Here is a 17,273-nt window from a genome sequence, read left to right on the forward strand (position 1 = left end):
CAACATAACAAATCGTTGATGACAAGATTGATTCCCTAGACATACACGGTATCAGAACTAGACTAGTATAGATGTAGAATGATAAAACTAAGTTGGCCACCCACTAAGCAAGTTATTGATGAAATGACAGAAGAGCCATATATATCTTACCCGAGCACTGTGCCTCTTGGCAGGTTGGCCTTCTTGTAGTAGCGCGAGTGGCTTGGCTCATAGAGCGAAGGATCGTGCTTCGTCTCCACCCTGCTCCAATGGCAGTCCCGCCAGTGCACCCACTCCAGGTTGTCCCACCAGTCCTTCTCGCAGTCCACCTTGGGCCGCATGGCGGAGTTGCACCTGACAGCTGGCAGCTGCGTGAGGCTCCAGCAGCCCCTGATCTTGACGGTCTCCAGGTTGGGCGCAGACATCTTTCTCCCACAGATGCGCTGCAACATGGGCAGCTCATACAGGTGGATCATCCTTAGCCTGGGGAAGTTTATAATCTCCTGCTTCTCTTGGCGTTTAGGGTCCAATGGGAAGATCTCCTTCAGATCACCACAGCACACGATCTCGAGCGTCTCCAGGCTACGCAAGGTGTCCATACGCTCAGACTAGGGAATCACATGTATGAGCCTGGGGCAATAGTCCAGGTGCAAGAATTTTAGTACTGAGAAGGGTCCTCCACTTGGTTGAGATGTTATACTCCAGTTCCAAATGTAGCACGCCTTCGGAAGCTGGGACGCCCAGAATGTACACAAGTAACCAAAGGTGGTCTCACCATATCTTAGTTGGGGAGTAGCAAAGACAGAGCATAGGTTGGGGCATCTCTCGACTCGGCACCATTCAAGCCAGCCCCAGTCTGCACCTTGTAGGCATGGAATGCAAGTGATGGACAAGCTATCATGCACATGAAGCATGCAAGCGATATTACACATTCTGGGGGGTATGGTAGCACTGGTACTAGTTCCTTCAATGGTGCTCTGTTCTTGCTGTAGTAATCCCCGCTTCATCTCATGTTCACCTTGTACGTGAACGTACCAGTCTTGAGCGGTTGGAGTAGGCCTGGCTGGGCACGCCCATATCCAATTAATCGCTCCTTCATTACCAGCACAAGCCTGCAGGTGGCCTTGAAAAATAATATCCCTTGCATATAAATAATGATCATGCCTTCCTAGGCTCCTGATTCCTTCAGCAACTTCACTGTCATCAACAGCAACTCTACTTACAGGAGATGAATCCATTTCCATATATATGAAATCGGGTCTAAGATCTTCGAGGCGCTTAAGAGACCTAAGGAGCCTTGCATCCCTTACAGTGATGTAGAAATTACAGGAGAATATGTCTAGTTGTGTAGCAGGAACAGAAAGAATAGATGATGATCTTTTAGCAGAACTAGCCTCATTGGTCTGTTCTTTTGAATTAGCTTGGCTAGGTAATGCATATCTGATGGCGTTGATGTACAACACCTCCAAAAACCCCATCCTTTTATTTTCTGGTGGCCACAATATTGCACAGAGCTTCTCACAACCCAGGAGGATGAGACGCTTGAGGTTTGGAGCTTCCACTTCTCTGAGGTCGAGGGTTTTCACAGATGTGCCCGAGAGATCCAACTCCTCGAGGTTCTCTAGACATCCTTTCAGCAGTATACTTTTCAACTGAGAACAACCATGGAAGGAGATGCTAGATATCCTGGCAGCAGTAGCAACACTATTGATGAAGGTAAATGACTCAAGCGACGGGGGTAGCATGTAAGGCTCAACTTGTTCCAATTCAGCACAACACTCAAGGATGACTGTCTTAAGGAGACTTGCCTTGGACAAGTTGAGGAGTGATGCATCACTAATTTTGATGATTTCTTGTGAATGAATTGCAACTGTGTTGGCTGTCACTCGAAGTGTGACTAGGCTAGGAATACCGCCACACAAATCATTTATGCTCCCGTGCTTGACTCCCTCCACGTTCAACTCCTGGAGTTCAACCATCTATCTCTTCATCCTTTCCGATAGTAGCCAGTACCAGTCTGTATACCTTAGATCCAGCACCCATAGCTTCTGGAAACATGATATGTTTTCATTATGGCTTTGATACTCCTCACCTATGATACTTGTGCAATGATCCAGATGCAGCAATCTCAGTTGGGTGCAACAGAGGAAGAGAGGAGATGCAAAACTGAAGGTGCAGCGAGAGAGATGCAATACACGCAGCTTGCTGTTTTGTGAATGTTGGAATATGCTAACGGGCAATACTGGTACTGTGTTTGTTGATGATTCATATGCATACAAGAAGAAGGATGTCACCCCAGGAGCTAGCACCGTATCACCCAGCTTATGTGTGTGATGTAAACCCAGCGATCATCATTTATATCATTGTTTCTTGTAAGCAAATTTGCCATGCGATCTGTGGCTTCTAACATTTCTGCTCGATTAGCAGGCTTCTTCCTAATCCAGTCAAAGTGCACATTCCTCTGCAGAGAATCGCCCATCTCCCATGCTGATGTATTGCCTTGGCCTTGTATAATACCATCACAGACCCAATAGTTTGGTACATGGATCCCCAAGTACATGCCAATAAGATATATGGCGTGACTTAGTGACAATTCGTACATGAAGCACTGGTTTACTACCTTGTGGTTCATGTACTCAGGCTCAGCAATCCTCGTGCATTTCGCAACCTCCTCGGCCTCTTCACGCACTAGATCTCGGAATTCTTCATCTTTGTATCCAAGAGAAGTACGGATGAAAACATTAGTCTGCGTGTTCATCTTTTCTACTTCCGCTTCATCTAGCATGAGACCGAGATGGAACCTCCCGTGCCAGGTCCACAACACCTTGTTCCTCAAGAATGGAATTGCTGGGACACCACACTCATAGAAATCAATGTATCTGCCACTCCCGTTGTGAAAAATCACCACAAATCTACTGCTAGCAAGCTTTTCGAAGATCCCCTTCTGATATCCGCTATCACCCCTCTAGAGCCTTCGTCTATCCCACTAAAATCATCGTCCTCGTCACACCGATCGAAGATGGCCATCACATGCTTCGGAAGCTCCAGCTCCTCCGTGACTGCCTTTTGCAGGGCCCTCATGCTCTTCCACACCGAGCAGTCCACATGGATGACCTTGTCAAACTTTGATTTTGATGATTTCAGACGTTGGGCAACTACCTTGAGTGCCGCTGATGCCCCAAATCCACACCACCCATCAAAGTAGATCACATTTCCATTGCTTGTATCCTCCAAAACACCAATTATCTCTGCTGCTGCCGCATCGATGTTTTTTGCCTGGATCTCAATGTCCTGCAATGTTCAGCAATAATAGCACCAAATGAGGTTTGTCACTTTTAGCTTTATTATTTCTTTAACCCTTCCATGCCAAACCATCAGGCGCATCATAACTAAAAAGTTTTCCTGAACTATTGAGACATAACTTACTGACACAAGTGTGTGTGATGTATAGGGAAGCAATGATCAAGTGTGTGTGTATACATAAAACATGGTCACTGACCAAGTGTGCAAATAACTAAGTATCAAAGACCCAACTGATTCTGCAATAGATTTCTCAAATTTCAAATGCTAGCAGACGACAGATGTAAAATAAAAAAGGAAAATAGTTCATACCAAGGAATGGCCTATTTAATTCTTGTCTGTACAACAATTGACGATCCCAGTTGAGCTCGTTAGCTAAAGAAATCAAGCAAGTCACAAGCTAGTCTGCAGCATTAACAACTGAAGATTGAGACGTGTGATGGATTACCTCTGGTTCAGACATGATGAATCAAATCAATCCTTCAAATGCCAATTGCCAACAGCTACGGTTGGAATCTCTACCCCATGGGCCAATCTGCAGCAATCTCCAGATCTAATATCCTTCCTTTCCTGACATGTATAAGACCGGCGCAAGTATTTGGAGAAGTTACGACATGATCCCTTGTTAAATAAAGACATGTATAAAACTGGAAGTTCGAGCCGGTGCAGTGACGCGGGCCCACATGTCAGCTGCCGTGTGAAGGCTGCCTCATTCCTATGCCACGTCAATGCAACCTCACCCCAAGTCTTTCAGAACCAAATGTGTGCTGACCTGAAGTTCTTTCAAGTGCCATACTGAATGTTGGTCATTCACTTAACATTTCCCCTTACCAATGAGTTTAGACAGCTACAAAACAACTGAACTTCACCAAGATAACATAAACTTCATAGGAAGCATACACTAGTATAAAACAGGGCTTTTGTCACAGGGCAATATTCACATTAGTCCCGGTTCAGTCACGAACCGGGACTAATGTGAGCATTGGTCCCGGTTCGTGCAGCTAAGGCATTAGTCCCGGTTCACCTGGGCCCTTTAGTCCCGGTTGGTGCCACGAACCGGGACTAAAGGGTGCGATGCCCATTAGTACCGGTTGGTGCCACCAACCGGTACTAATGGGCTTTGAGGCATTAGTACCGGTTCATGGCACGAACCGGTACTAAAGGCCCCAAGTCTTTCAGAACCAAATGTGTGCTGGCCTGAAGTTCTTTCAAGTGCCATACTGAATGTTGGTCATTCACTTAACATTTCCCCTTACCAATGAGTTTAGACAGCTACAAAACAACTGAACTTCACCAAGATAACATAAACTTCATAGGAAGCATAGCATAGGCGGTGGAACGAGATCACAAAAAACTTGACCAAGTAAGAGCTTGGAAGCAACTGAACTTCCATTACATACAGTCCCTTACTCTGAGAAGCATCAGCGGCTCCTCTGGAATGCCAGCTACGTTTTTCGGTTGGTGGTGCTGATCTAGATCAGATCGGTCAGATGGTGGTGTTCATAGATTGTTCCCTAGAGACTTCCTACGGATCCACGACTACGCAGGTCATCGAAAAGAGTTCGGGAGGTTTTATCTCTTGATCTGGTTGATGACTTCAGTGGTGTGATACAAATTATGGATGATGACTTGACGCAAAGGGTAAGTTGTGGAGTGGCGGCGGTCCAACTGTAGCTGCTGGGATTGTGGACAAGCGGTGGCGACAACACTTTTGTGACTTGGATGGTGGTGCTGCACGCACCAGGTCTCGAGCTCCGGGGAGAAAGCCTAGGTCAGACCCGAGTGGTTACACCTGGCAATGGCGATGTTTTTATGTCGTTACCTTGTTGGAGGCATTGTTCGGATTTGCTCGGACTGATTCTTCAGGGTGAAAACTTAGATTCTGGCCTTTGTGGTTAGATCCGGTGACGGCGGCGCTTGAGTGTCGCTTCCTTCATGAAGGCGTTACTGTTGAAGTTCCTCGTCATCATGTGGTGTCAATAGTTGGTGCGAATATGGTCTCAGTTGTAGTTTGTCGATCACTGATCTGATCGTTTTTTTCCTCCTTTTTTCTCGCCCGCACATAGCTTTTGGTCTTATGACTTTGCTAGTTGCGGGTATGTTTCCACGTGAGTGTGTTGGGTTGGTTGTGTGCATCCTAGTTATGCAGAGGCCGGGTGTGTGCTCATTGTGTTATGTATCCTCTTGATGCTTCATTTTGAGCCAATAAAGTCCACCCTTTGTCGAAAAAAAAGGAGGAATCAAACACTTGTTAATTCTCGGCAAAAGAGCGAAGCTGAGGAATTAACTTTGCAGTCTGCCCCTGCCACATTTCTCAAACTGAAGAACAGAACAACTTCACCTGCCAAGCCCAGGGTACCCCGCCGGCCGCTGCGTTCAGCCCGCCCACCGCAGCGCCTCGCCAGGCCTAGAGCAGAGCAGCTCCCGCACCGCGTCCCCGACGGGCTCGTCGGACAGGATCCGCGCCGCACCGGTCACGTCACCACCCGTATGCATCGCGCGCTGCCCACCGGCCGCATCGAGCGCGCGTCGAGGAGGTCGCCCGCCATGTCCCTCCCTGTCGCCCAGCAGCCGCCCAAGGCCATGGGATGCCCGTGGATTTTGGAGCTCGCGGAGGAGGGCAGTGACGACGGGGTGGTGGGGGGCAGGCGTCAAGGTAGGCTTGAGTTTTGTGTCGGCAACGCGTGCTCCTTGAACCGGCGACCCGCCGATCCCGCCGGAGTTGAGGTGGTCACCAGAGACGCCGCGCTCAATTCATGGTTTCGATTGGGGAATTGCAAAATTACCAAAGGGGTACCTAGCTTCAAGAAAAATTTACTTACATGGCATGTAGTTAATAAGAAGTGATAACACAGCGCTTCCCAAGATAAGATGAGTCTACAAGCTAATAAATGATGTCTTCTATGACACCACTACTATATTACTACTTTATTATACTATAAAAATAATAGTAAGTTAGACTAGTGTCATATGCATGACACTAGTATAGAGTTACTTCCCACTATGACTAGCAAGACATCGCTAGTGTCAAAAAACGTGTTACACTATGAAACGAAGGAAGTAGTGCTACTCATTGGTTCAGTGCGCATTGATTAACGGTGAAAAGTTGGTAAGCTCAGACCCGCATTGGTCTTGTCCGTTCACACCGTCTCAACCATTGTTTGCAGCGGGACACATTTGATTGATTAACGGTGGCAACTTGTCCGTTCACTGAGTGACGTCACTGATTGTGCCAATCATCCAGTACTGTAAGAAACTGCTACCGGTAGTAAATCGTGCATATGAGTCGGTCCATTACACTAACCGTTGGAAACCAAATCCCACCGATGGTTCACAACTTTTTTTTCAGAACAAGAACATACATCAAACCACCCGAAGCCATCACTGACACCTATAAACTCGATAATATGAAGTGTTTTCACTCCCCATATCTAAAACCGATGTCGTAATCGATCCATCCACATAAAGTATCGGAACCTACAACCGGTGCAGCAAATCTAAAGCGTGCACCACATGCACATGTTTTAAAGGCCGCCATCATCACCAGACCGCTAACCCATCTTCAGGAAAGAGATATGCATCATCCTTGCCAGTCCGGTCCTCCGTCGACGCCACCATGATGCCCAACGGCTCCACCTCCCTGCGCGCAAACTGCCGAGCACGCCGCAGCACCATGCCGCAAAGTACCACCAGCCAACGTAGCTTGAAGTCCCTGAAAAATCTGTCGTGTGTAGCACCTGTCGAACAGGCATGACAAAGCGTAGCACCTGTCGGCTAGGCATGACTTGACATCTCTACCGAAGCTCCGTGCAAGACGAAGCCGCTCCACCTCCTGCCTCTGTCATCCAGCGCTGCCCCACAAACGATGCTCCCAAGAGAGAAACGTCGCCGCAGTCACGCCAGCGTCCGATCTAGAAGACCAAATCCTAGGGTTTCCCCCGGAGCAGCACGAGTGGGTCGATAGTAGTTACATGACGATGCCTTCATCAAGGTAACGGCGCATAACGCTGCCATCACCCGCCCTCGGCTCGGTTTTCACCGGCAACCGTGTCTCCCCGACTTGCAGCCGGGACTAGATAACGGATCTGGAGATGCGACCACCCAACCTCAGGCTGACCACCTCCGACGGAGAAGATGACCGATTGTCGATGGTTCACAATTAAGCGGGCCGAATAGTAACATACATAAGTTACTAGTCTATGTTACTACCTCCATAGTGGGAAGTGTCATAGGTGTAGTAACATACATATCTACATTTATTGCTTTGTAGACTCATTTTGCATTAGAAAGCGCTATGTGATGGTAACATATTATGTTACTTTATTTGCCTCTCTCCTCTTTAATTACATGACACATCATCTTTTTTGCTTATGTGGCATGTATGTTACTCCTTATGTTACTCCCACTATGACTAGCCGTAGCGGATTAGTGAAAAAGAGGTCCCTAGCTAGTATCCTGAAAGGAACCTCTGAAAAAAGGAAGGCCTCATTCGGTTCGGAGGATTTTCATAAGAAAAATATAGGAACAAGGATTTCAGAGGAAAATTTTCTATGGATGCATTCGGTTTGTAGAAAATGCGTACAGGAATTTCGTAGGAATACTACTCATTTCCTGTGTTTTTGGAGGAAACTACACATCCACTCAAAGCTTATTTCACGCGTAGGAACGAGGCAAGTCAATTTCTTAGGATGGCAAGTGCCATCCTATTAAATTCCTATACTAATCCTAATTCCTACATTTTAGTTTCATCCAACCGAATGAGCCAAGTGGGGTACGAAATTTCCTATGAATCAATGACATGCAGCTACCAATTGCATATGGGCGGTACGTAGGTGCTCCATGGACCATGGTATTGCATTGACTTGACTAACTCTTCCTACTAAATTCTGTCTATAAATATCGTTCGTCATCTTTGTTCATGGCGGAGAAAACAAGAAAGCAGGCATAGCCTTCCTTGCAGAGATCTACTAAACAGAGTTATCTCCCAAGCCCCAGCTAGCTACAGGCCAAGCCCTTCGAAAACAAGCGATGTCAAGACGTGGGGTGAAGGTTGGTCTGTTTGGTGGGTCAAACGGTGAGTGCTACGACATCATCGGAGAGACGACGTTTGCACCGTCAAGACTTAGGAGCCTGGTGGTTTGGAGCACGTTGCGTCACGACGGGATCATCCACGCCATAGCCTTCATCTTTGTCAAATGTTTGATTTTCATCAATGTCATAGTTGTTTAATGTTATGGTGTGATGTTTGTTGTATTGGTCAAGCTTGTAATTTAAGTTTTGGAAACTAAGTAGTTTCCGGACAACATGAAATCCTACCATTGCATATGCAGCTTGCATCACATTGTCTAGCATGCATGGGGATCCGGCCACGCGCTTAGAAGTTGGGTCACCAATGTATACATTCTCCTTCTCCACCACAACTTCATCTTCATGTATATGAGACTCAGAGGTGTGTAACCAAATGAGCTATGATCTCAGGCTCAACACAAAATACCTGCTTTCAACTATTCCTTGGTATGTATTAAATTCTACAAGCTGTAATCAATAGCTAACAAAATAGAAAATTGCATGTTTCTACCGATAAGGGGCCTTCCTTACGCAATGGATTTGCATATATGCTACATAAGGGACCTTAATTAAGCAATGGATTAACATTTGTCATAAACACAAATCATCATCGATAGTTATATGAAATTTGGAGTAAAGTTAGTTTAATATTACTATTGTCCTATTGTCCAGAGCCGGGAAAGAATAGCCTTTTATTTCCGGGCAACTGTGTCAAGGTTTGCCCGCCATTGTGGTCAAAAGCTAAAGGACTTTCCCCCAGGTCCAGTCGGTGATACGTCCCCCGACGGATACCCCTTGATGAGGTTATAGAGTCCCTCGTAACTTCGTCAAGGTGTGTTTCCCGAGGTCAAGAGACTACTTCTAGGGACCCCTTGATTGTAATCATGCCTCATGGTCCCCATGTCCCAGGCATAAGCGGTCATGAAAAAGTGTTGCTCTCAGAGAGACCAGTGTCGGTCTTCTCACAATGAAAGTAAACGTAGCGCGAGCCTTGAAGACGGCGAAGAGGATGGGAGCAATTAGATAGTTCCATTCCTCCCTACACATATAGAAAGGAGATTTTTTTTCCCGCGCACATGGTATGGTGTCCAGGCGAATACCTCGTTCAATGGTTAGTCCATAGGGCGGAGTTCACTTCCTGTACATGGAGAGTCTCTAGGTTGCTAGCGAAAGAACATTGAAAGGAAGGTCATCCTGGAGAAGGCTTATAAGAGGATTGGATCAGTAGAGGCTTCTGAAATGACTTCTGAAGCGCCAACCACATAACGAATGGATAACCGGAGGGTTGAACAAAGTCTTACAGAAGGTCCCTGACCCATTGAGAGTGGCGGTTCCTAACCACCGAGAGGGCCCTCGGTGGAAAAGGGGGCGGCCTAATTTGGGGCACACGACACGAGTTCACGATTTGCTTGAACCAAATCTCACGACAATCCTAATGTGTGATGAAACGATTCCATGGCGATGATCTGATCAATGACACATTGTGGGTTGATCGGTGTGGTCCTTCAGTGAGGGGATCTGGCATGTAGCCTTATCCTCTGTCAGGGTCTCTAGCCCAGCGGTAACCAAATAGGTCGTACCGATGAGTGTACCCCAACACCAGAAGATCCCCCTCCCCTGGTCAAGATGACCTCGGGTTGTGTGCTCGAAGCCCATATTTTGGACCATGGAATCATCCCACGTTGTCGAGGCGATCTCGGAGGATCCAAGCCGGCACTGAAAGACTTTCACACCAAGGAGTAAGATTGATGTAGGCCCTCCTTGGGGTTATGGTGGGGGATAGACCCTTGCCCCCCCCCCCCCCTTTCCCCAACATTTATGTGGTCCATTAGCAGGATTGTTGTTGAGGCTTGGACCCCAAGTTGGGCCCCAAATGTCAACGAATAACGGTATGTCAATCTTATGGTCTGAAGTTTTTTATCGAAGGATGTAGAAAGATGGGTGAAGCCCGAGTAGATCTCGTTGGCAATGGTGACACAGTGATTTTACCCAGGTTCAGGCCCCGGATGGTTAGTAAGCATATGTCCCTCCTACCTATCTTTATTGATGAACTTACGATTACAATTATGTTTCTATCCACTGAACAGGTACGGGAATGAGCTCCCGAGTATCTTTTGCCTTTGACAATAGGAGGTATTACCCTTATAGTCAGTCCGAGGTTGGTAGTTTGGTACCGATCTTCAAAGGATACAATACAATCATGCGATCTTGCAGTTATGAGGAACCAATCTCTTGCTACCACGGAGCCCCTAAAGTAACACAGTGGAGCATAGGACTCGAGAGTTCTAAGGCACTTACTCCGGTGATGAGGTTTAGGTGTCTTGTACCGTATCTCTCTCGGAGTGGGTAGCCTTACTAAATGACATGTGCCGCCACTCTCGCCCTTCCCGTGTGTTGTGCTGGGTGTGGCCATGCACAACCATCCTCCCCATGTTTGAAGGGGAAAGGTTTGATGCCACCATCGTTGCCTTCTCGTGCACGGTGGTGGTGATGATTTGTAGACGTGAATCGCCTCATTTAAGTATGCAATGGGCTCCTCTTAGGCAAGCAGCTGCAAATAAAACACTTATCCGAGCAAATTTCGTAGTTACAACTTACAACCGACTCAATGACAGGTGGCTATCTTTTAGTGACTAACTGACTGACCTTATTTGTGTCGACTGAAATCATTTTTGGTGATGGACTCCATGAACCAATTTGAAAGCTAACATGTGTGCTAGTCTTTAGAGTAGGACCATGTATATCTTCGATGATTTTTAAAATTCTTTAGCCGTGAAAAGGAAAATGGTGCCTTGAGGTGGGGCTGGCTAGGGTGACGATGGATTAATGGTGGTCTTCGGCCGACAAACGTATAGTACTCTAATAAACTCCTACTCTGGCATGCATACTCATTGCACATTGATTAACGGTGGAAAGTGGGTGCACTACCGATCAATAGAATCCACGTCCGTCTATGCCGTTCACACCGCCTTCGATATCATTTGCAGCGAGGCAGATTAATTGATTAACCGTGGCAACTTGATCTCATGAATACACATTCGATTGCCGACTAAAAGGCTGGTCATAGTGGGAGTAATTTAGACAAATAACATGCATATGCTACTAGTCTATATTATTAAAGACATAATTGGTAGTACCAAATGTGTGCTATCATGCAAGTTTCATTTATTTAGATGTAGATTCATTTTGGCTCGCATGCGTTATGTTACCACAAACATCTCTCTCCTCATTAACTACTTGACACATCAACAAATTTGTTGTGGGGTGCGTTATGTTGCTAGCCAAGTTACTCTCACTATGGTCATGGGCATCTCCAACACGGATCACCAAAACACCCTCAAATGTTTGGATCGGACCATCCGAACAGTTTTAGCCATTCAACACAGATCATCAAATCGAGCCCGACCGGTCCAGATGTTCGAAATCCCACAGACCGCCCAAAATCTAGGGAGTCTGGCCGTCCATCATGTCGCCCTCCGACACCCCAATCCCACCCAAAAATCCAGTTGGTGCCCACGCATTTGGACATTCCCTTCACTATTCCGATGCAAAACCCCGCCTTCTTCGACCCGATCGCTCGCCTGTTTTGACTCCTTCCGCTGCCCTTAGCAGCTGCAATGGATCCTTTGGAGCCCATGACGATGTTCATATCGTCCTGCCAGACGCCTCGCCGGAGAATCCGAACACTGTGAAATGGCAAGCTCGACACGTGACGGAGAATCCCGCCAAGAAGGCAGCGGCGGCTGCGGGCATAGAGCTTAGGCCCGAGCTCCCCCTCCACAACTGCTCATCATGCCAATGCCGCTCAGGCGATCGCCTGGCCCGCCCAGTACAAGGCACCATATTACTTTGTTGCCCAACCGCATCAAATTCCCACAAATGGAATGAGAAGTGGGTCCATGTAAATGATCGAGACCTAGCTTTCGTCTCTCAGTGTTAGTGTCAGCCCAGCAGAGTGCTTTCACCGTTGGTGTTCTTTCCGATCTCAATGCATTTCACCGCTCCACCGAAAATTCCCTCTGCCCCTACCGTACTCCAGCTTGGTAGTTTCCACCGCCTGTCCAGGATTGAGCCCTGGGATTTGACGGCGGACTTGAAAAGCCCGGTTAGTCCGGCTTGCAATCACCGCAACACTCCGCATCATCCTTCACCCATGCCTCTAGCCACCCTCCATCGTACATTATCGACCTCAACAACGACTACGTGTTCACTGACTCACCGACGTTCATCCAGTCATGGTTTCTGTCTGAGGAGGCCTCAACAGTGCCCAGACACTGTTCAACGGAATGCCTCCCCAAGCTCGAAGGCGGTGGCATGAAGACGGTCAAGTCGATAGACACTATGAGATGCGGATGGAGCAAGAGATGGCCGCGACACACACCCAGCGGAAGGTCATGCCTGATGCGGACGCAAAAAAGTAGAGGGGTTTGTCATACTCGAACAAAGATGATGAATTGTTGTGTTCGGCATGGTTGGCCTCAAGCCTTCACCCATTCCGAGGCACAGAGCAAAAGTGATCATCTGTTTGGCAAAGTGTTCATGATTTTTTTCAGTGAGCAAAAGGACTATGAGCCCTACTTCAAGGAGGTGATCCATGATGCCAATCCAAGGTTTCTAAGTCATATGGGAGATACACCATCCAAGAGGTCGTCAACAAACAATGCGGTGTGTATGCACAAATAGAAAACCGGTGGCCTAGTGGTGTGTCACTCCTCGAGCTCGTAAGTTAACTTTCTCTATGTTGCTTCCTGTTACCCTATGTGTTGGCCATTTGTTTGATTTGCTTTATGTTGCTTCATGTTGCAAGCACTGCCGCACCACCACCTTGTACAACAAGACTGAGGACAAGGCATTCATGATGATGCATTGTTGGTTCGAGTTGAATGCACAAAGCAAGTGGAGCACCATTGCCCATGCCCGTCAAAGACCGCCACTCCAAAGCAAGTGGTGAAGGGGGTAATCCGTCGATTGGAGCACTTGCATAGGCCACCCGTGTGGGTAGGTCAAGGGGAAGGAAATGGGAAACAAAGAACTAGAAGCGAGAAGGGGTGGCAGCCAATATGACAGAGAAGTTCGAGGACATCGTGATGAAGAAGGAGGAGGCATATGCCAAACGCAATGGCATCAAGGAGAAGTTTGGCGTCTTCATGGGAATGTAAAATAAGAAGACTAAGCTCGAGGAGAGGAAGCTTGTGATCAAGGAAACTTATGAGGAACAAAAGATATTATATGTCAAGCCGGACGACTTGGATCCCGATGTGGCGAACTTTTTTCACGACTTCCGTGCTAGCATGTTGCTTTGTGCAAAAGGAGGGAGGGGTGAAAATGAGGTCAAAGACTGAAGCATCAGGCACGGACAATTGTGCTTTCGCTTTTGCGGTCGATGGATGTAAAAAACTTGTTGAACGTCCGTTGCTTTTGCCAGTAGTTGCATTTGTTTGCAACTATTTGAATGTAAAAATCGAATTCTACTGATCTAGATAAATTTGTCAAAGAGGAGGTTGAACCAGTAAAGACACGGTTGAATGGCGTCCGCCCGACCGGCTGTCCGCGAACAAATTTGAATCGTGTCCACGGGTATTTGATAGCGTCCGTTTGATTATCCATGTTGGAGATGCCCTAACTTACTGTAACAAGTTGCTACTGATAGTAAACTATGCATATTTATGCTGATCAGAAATATTAGTTCGTTACACTAAGGGAATGGGAAGCCAAATCCCAGGGGCGGTTCACAAATTAAACCAGCCGACTCCTTCATAATTAAAAACTTAGTGGGGCAATGTGACAATTTTCAGCCGGCTCAATGTATGAACCGGCCGCGATATTTTCCTAGTTGGTTGGAATTTTCAACTGACTAAAAGTTTCAGTCACTTATTTCTTTTGGCCACCCTCTTTTTGTAACCGGCTCGGATGGAGTATCCAGGAGTCGGTTTCGTGATAACTGGTTACAACGGGTGGTCCAAAAATGTCATCTTCGGAGCATTGCTTAGATGGTTAGGTTTCTTGCTTGAAACCCACCCGGCTTCAAGTTTTAGATTTGACACGAATGCTCACATATGTTGAATTTGTTTCAAGTTCTCCGACGCTATTCTTTCAGCGATATAGATTGCCCGTCAACTATGAGGTGTCCACTAGTAGAAAACAGGGCTTTGGTTCGGGCCTGGCCAGCCCATTAGTCTCGGTTCAGTCACGAACTGGGACCCATGGGGGCATACGTCCCAGTTCGTGAGCCCAGAGGGCCGGCCGGCGCCTCGTGGGTATTGGTCCCGGTTCGTCTGGACACATTTGTCCCGGTTCCTGGCATGAACCGGGACCAATGGGCCTAGCTCCTGGCCCACATCCATTGGTCCCGGTCCGTGGCTCGAACCGGGACAGAAGGCGGGGCTTTAGTCCCGGTTCCAGCCATGAATCGGGACAAAATGAGTTGCCTATATATACCCCATCGCCGCAGCAGAGCACTCCATAGTGCTTTGTTTTTTCTGACAGGCAAGGGGAGGGCATTTGGGTGTTCTAGCTCACCTCCTATGCACATGAGGTGTTCGATGAAATGCCCGAGCCACACTAGTTAAGCTTTCTCCTCTCGAAGCTCGACCTCCAAGCTCCATTTTCCCCGAGATTTGCATAGGTTTAGCGGTCCGTCACGTCCCGTCCCCGTCTTCACCGCCGTCGATCGCCTGCGCCGATCTCGTCGCCGACACCACCGTGGTGAGCCTCTTGTTCTTATCTTCTTTCTGAAAAAAAATAATTCTTACTTTAGATAGATACCTGTCTAATTTTCTTACTTTTATTATTGCTTGTTATTATATAGTGCGATGGTTTGGTATCCGCCCCCGTCGGCCCTCGTCCTGTCTATGATTCAGATGTGGTATATATTATCTTTTATAACTATTTGGTTCATTTATTGTTTATGACAATTATGCCGACCAACGTGACATAGATTTTATTTATCTAGGAGGTATGTGAACCAGAAATTCCAACCGACCCTATTGTCGAGAGGTTAAATTTAGTTGAAGAAGAAAACAATTACTTGAAGGAAAAAATAAAAAAATTGAGGAGGAGAAGATGATATTGGAGTTGTATCTTGCGGATGTCGTCGATGATCACAAGATCAAGATGGACGCAATGCGTTTGAAGATTAGAAAATATGCCATTCATACCGAGGCTTGGTATCATTATGCCATAGGATCAATTGTTACCTTGGTTGCGATTATGATTGCATTTGTTGTTGCATTGAAATGTTTTACATAGTTTCAATGTATGGTTTAATTAGATGCTCTGGAGAGCTATATGTTGTTCAATGAGAACTATGTATGTACTTTGGTTTTAATGTGATGTTCTATTAATTTGGTCACTTATCTATCCATGATATTCTGTAATGGTTTTTGACACACTTAATTATATATAATGCACGCAGATGAACCGGCAATGGATGTATAGTGACAAATACACCTCCGAGTACGTTAAGGGCGTGCATAATTTTCTCGAAGTGGCTAAGGCAAACAAGCATAATGGTTTTATGTGCTGTCCATGCCCTATATGTGGGAATACGAAGTCTTACTCTGACCAGAAAATCCTTCACAGCCACCTGCTTTATAAGGGTTTCATGCCACACTATAATGTTTGGACCAGGCACGAAGAAATAGGGGTTATGATGGAAGGCAACGAAGAAGAAGAGGACGATGACAACTATGTGCCCTCGGAATAAGGTGATGCTGCAACAGGGGAAGCTGCTGAAGATCAAGAGGAACCAGACAATATTGTGCCCGATGATGATCTCCGTCGAGTCATTGTTGATGCAAGGAGACAGAGCGAAAGTCAAAAGGAGAAGCTGAAGTTCGATCGCATGTTAGAGGATCACAAAAAAGGGTTTTACCCCAATTGCGAAGATGGCAACACAAAGCTCGGTACCGTACTGGAATTGCTGCAGTGGAAGGCAGAGAATGATGTGCCTGACAAAGGATTTGAGAAGCTACTGAAAATATTGAAGAAGAAGCTTCCAAAGTAGAACGAATTGCCCGACAGTACGTACGCAGCAAAGAAGGTCGTATGCCCTCTAGGATTGGAGGTGCAGAAGATCCATGCATGCCCTAATGACTGCATCCTCTACCGCGGTGCCTACGAGGATTTGAACGCATGCCCGGTATGCGGTGCATTGCGGTATAAGATCAGACGAGATGACCCTGGTGATGTTGACGGCAAGCCCCCCAGGAAGAGGGTTCCTGCGAAGGTGATGTGGTATGTGTCGGTGTCAAAACTGGCGGATCTCGGGTAGGGGGTCCCGAACTGTGCGTCTAAGGTCGATGGTAACAGGAGACGGGGGACACGATGTTTACCCAGGTTCGGGCCCTCTCTATGGAGGTAATACCCTACTTCCTGCTTGATTGATCTTGATGAATATGAGTATTACAAGAGTTGATCTACCACGAGATCGTAATGGCTAAACCCTAGAAGCCTAGCCTGTATGACTAAGGTAATGAGTCTCTCCCTTTTCCGGACTAAGTCCTCCGGTTTATATAGATACCGGGGAGATCTAGGGTTACACAAGGTCGGTTACAAAGAAAGGAATCTACATATCCGGTCGCCAAGGAGAGTCCCATCCGGACAGTCTTCGGTCTTCATGTCTTCGCAGCCCATCAGTCCGGCCCATGGCTAACAGGCCGGACGCCCGAGGACCCCTTAGTCCAGGACTCCCTTAGTAGCCCCTGAACCTGGCTTCAATGACGAGAAGTCCGGCGCGCAGATCTGTCTTCGGCATTGCAAGGCGGGTTCCCTTCCTTCCGAACTCCAAAATAGTCTTCGGACGTATCCATGTGTCCGGACCTATAACACGCACACCACACACAACCGCAGAGAGAATACAATTTTACACGAGTCCGATCCGCTGACAACTTTTTATAACATGACGTCATATCTGTCCAGTTGTAATT

The 17,273-nt window shown here is 47.0% G+C and overlaps 1 pseudogene; it reads right to left on the reverse strand.

Moving 5' to 3' along the window:
* Positions 1–146: 146 nt before the first annotated feature.
* LOC109733481 (uncharacterized) lies at positions 147–11,576 on the reverse strand (annotated as a pseudogene).
* Positions 11,577–17,273: the final 5,697 nt, after the last annotated feature.

The sequence above is a fragment of the Aegilops tauschii genome, chromosome 2 (assembly GCF_002575655.3).
Source record: "Aegilops tauschii subsp. strangulata cultivar AL8/78 chromosome 2, Aet v6.0, whole genome shotgun sequence".
NCBI classification, from domain to species: domain Eukaryota; kingdom Viridiplantae; phylum Streptophyta; class Magnoliopsida; order Poales; family Poaceae; genus Aegilops; species Aegilops tauschii.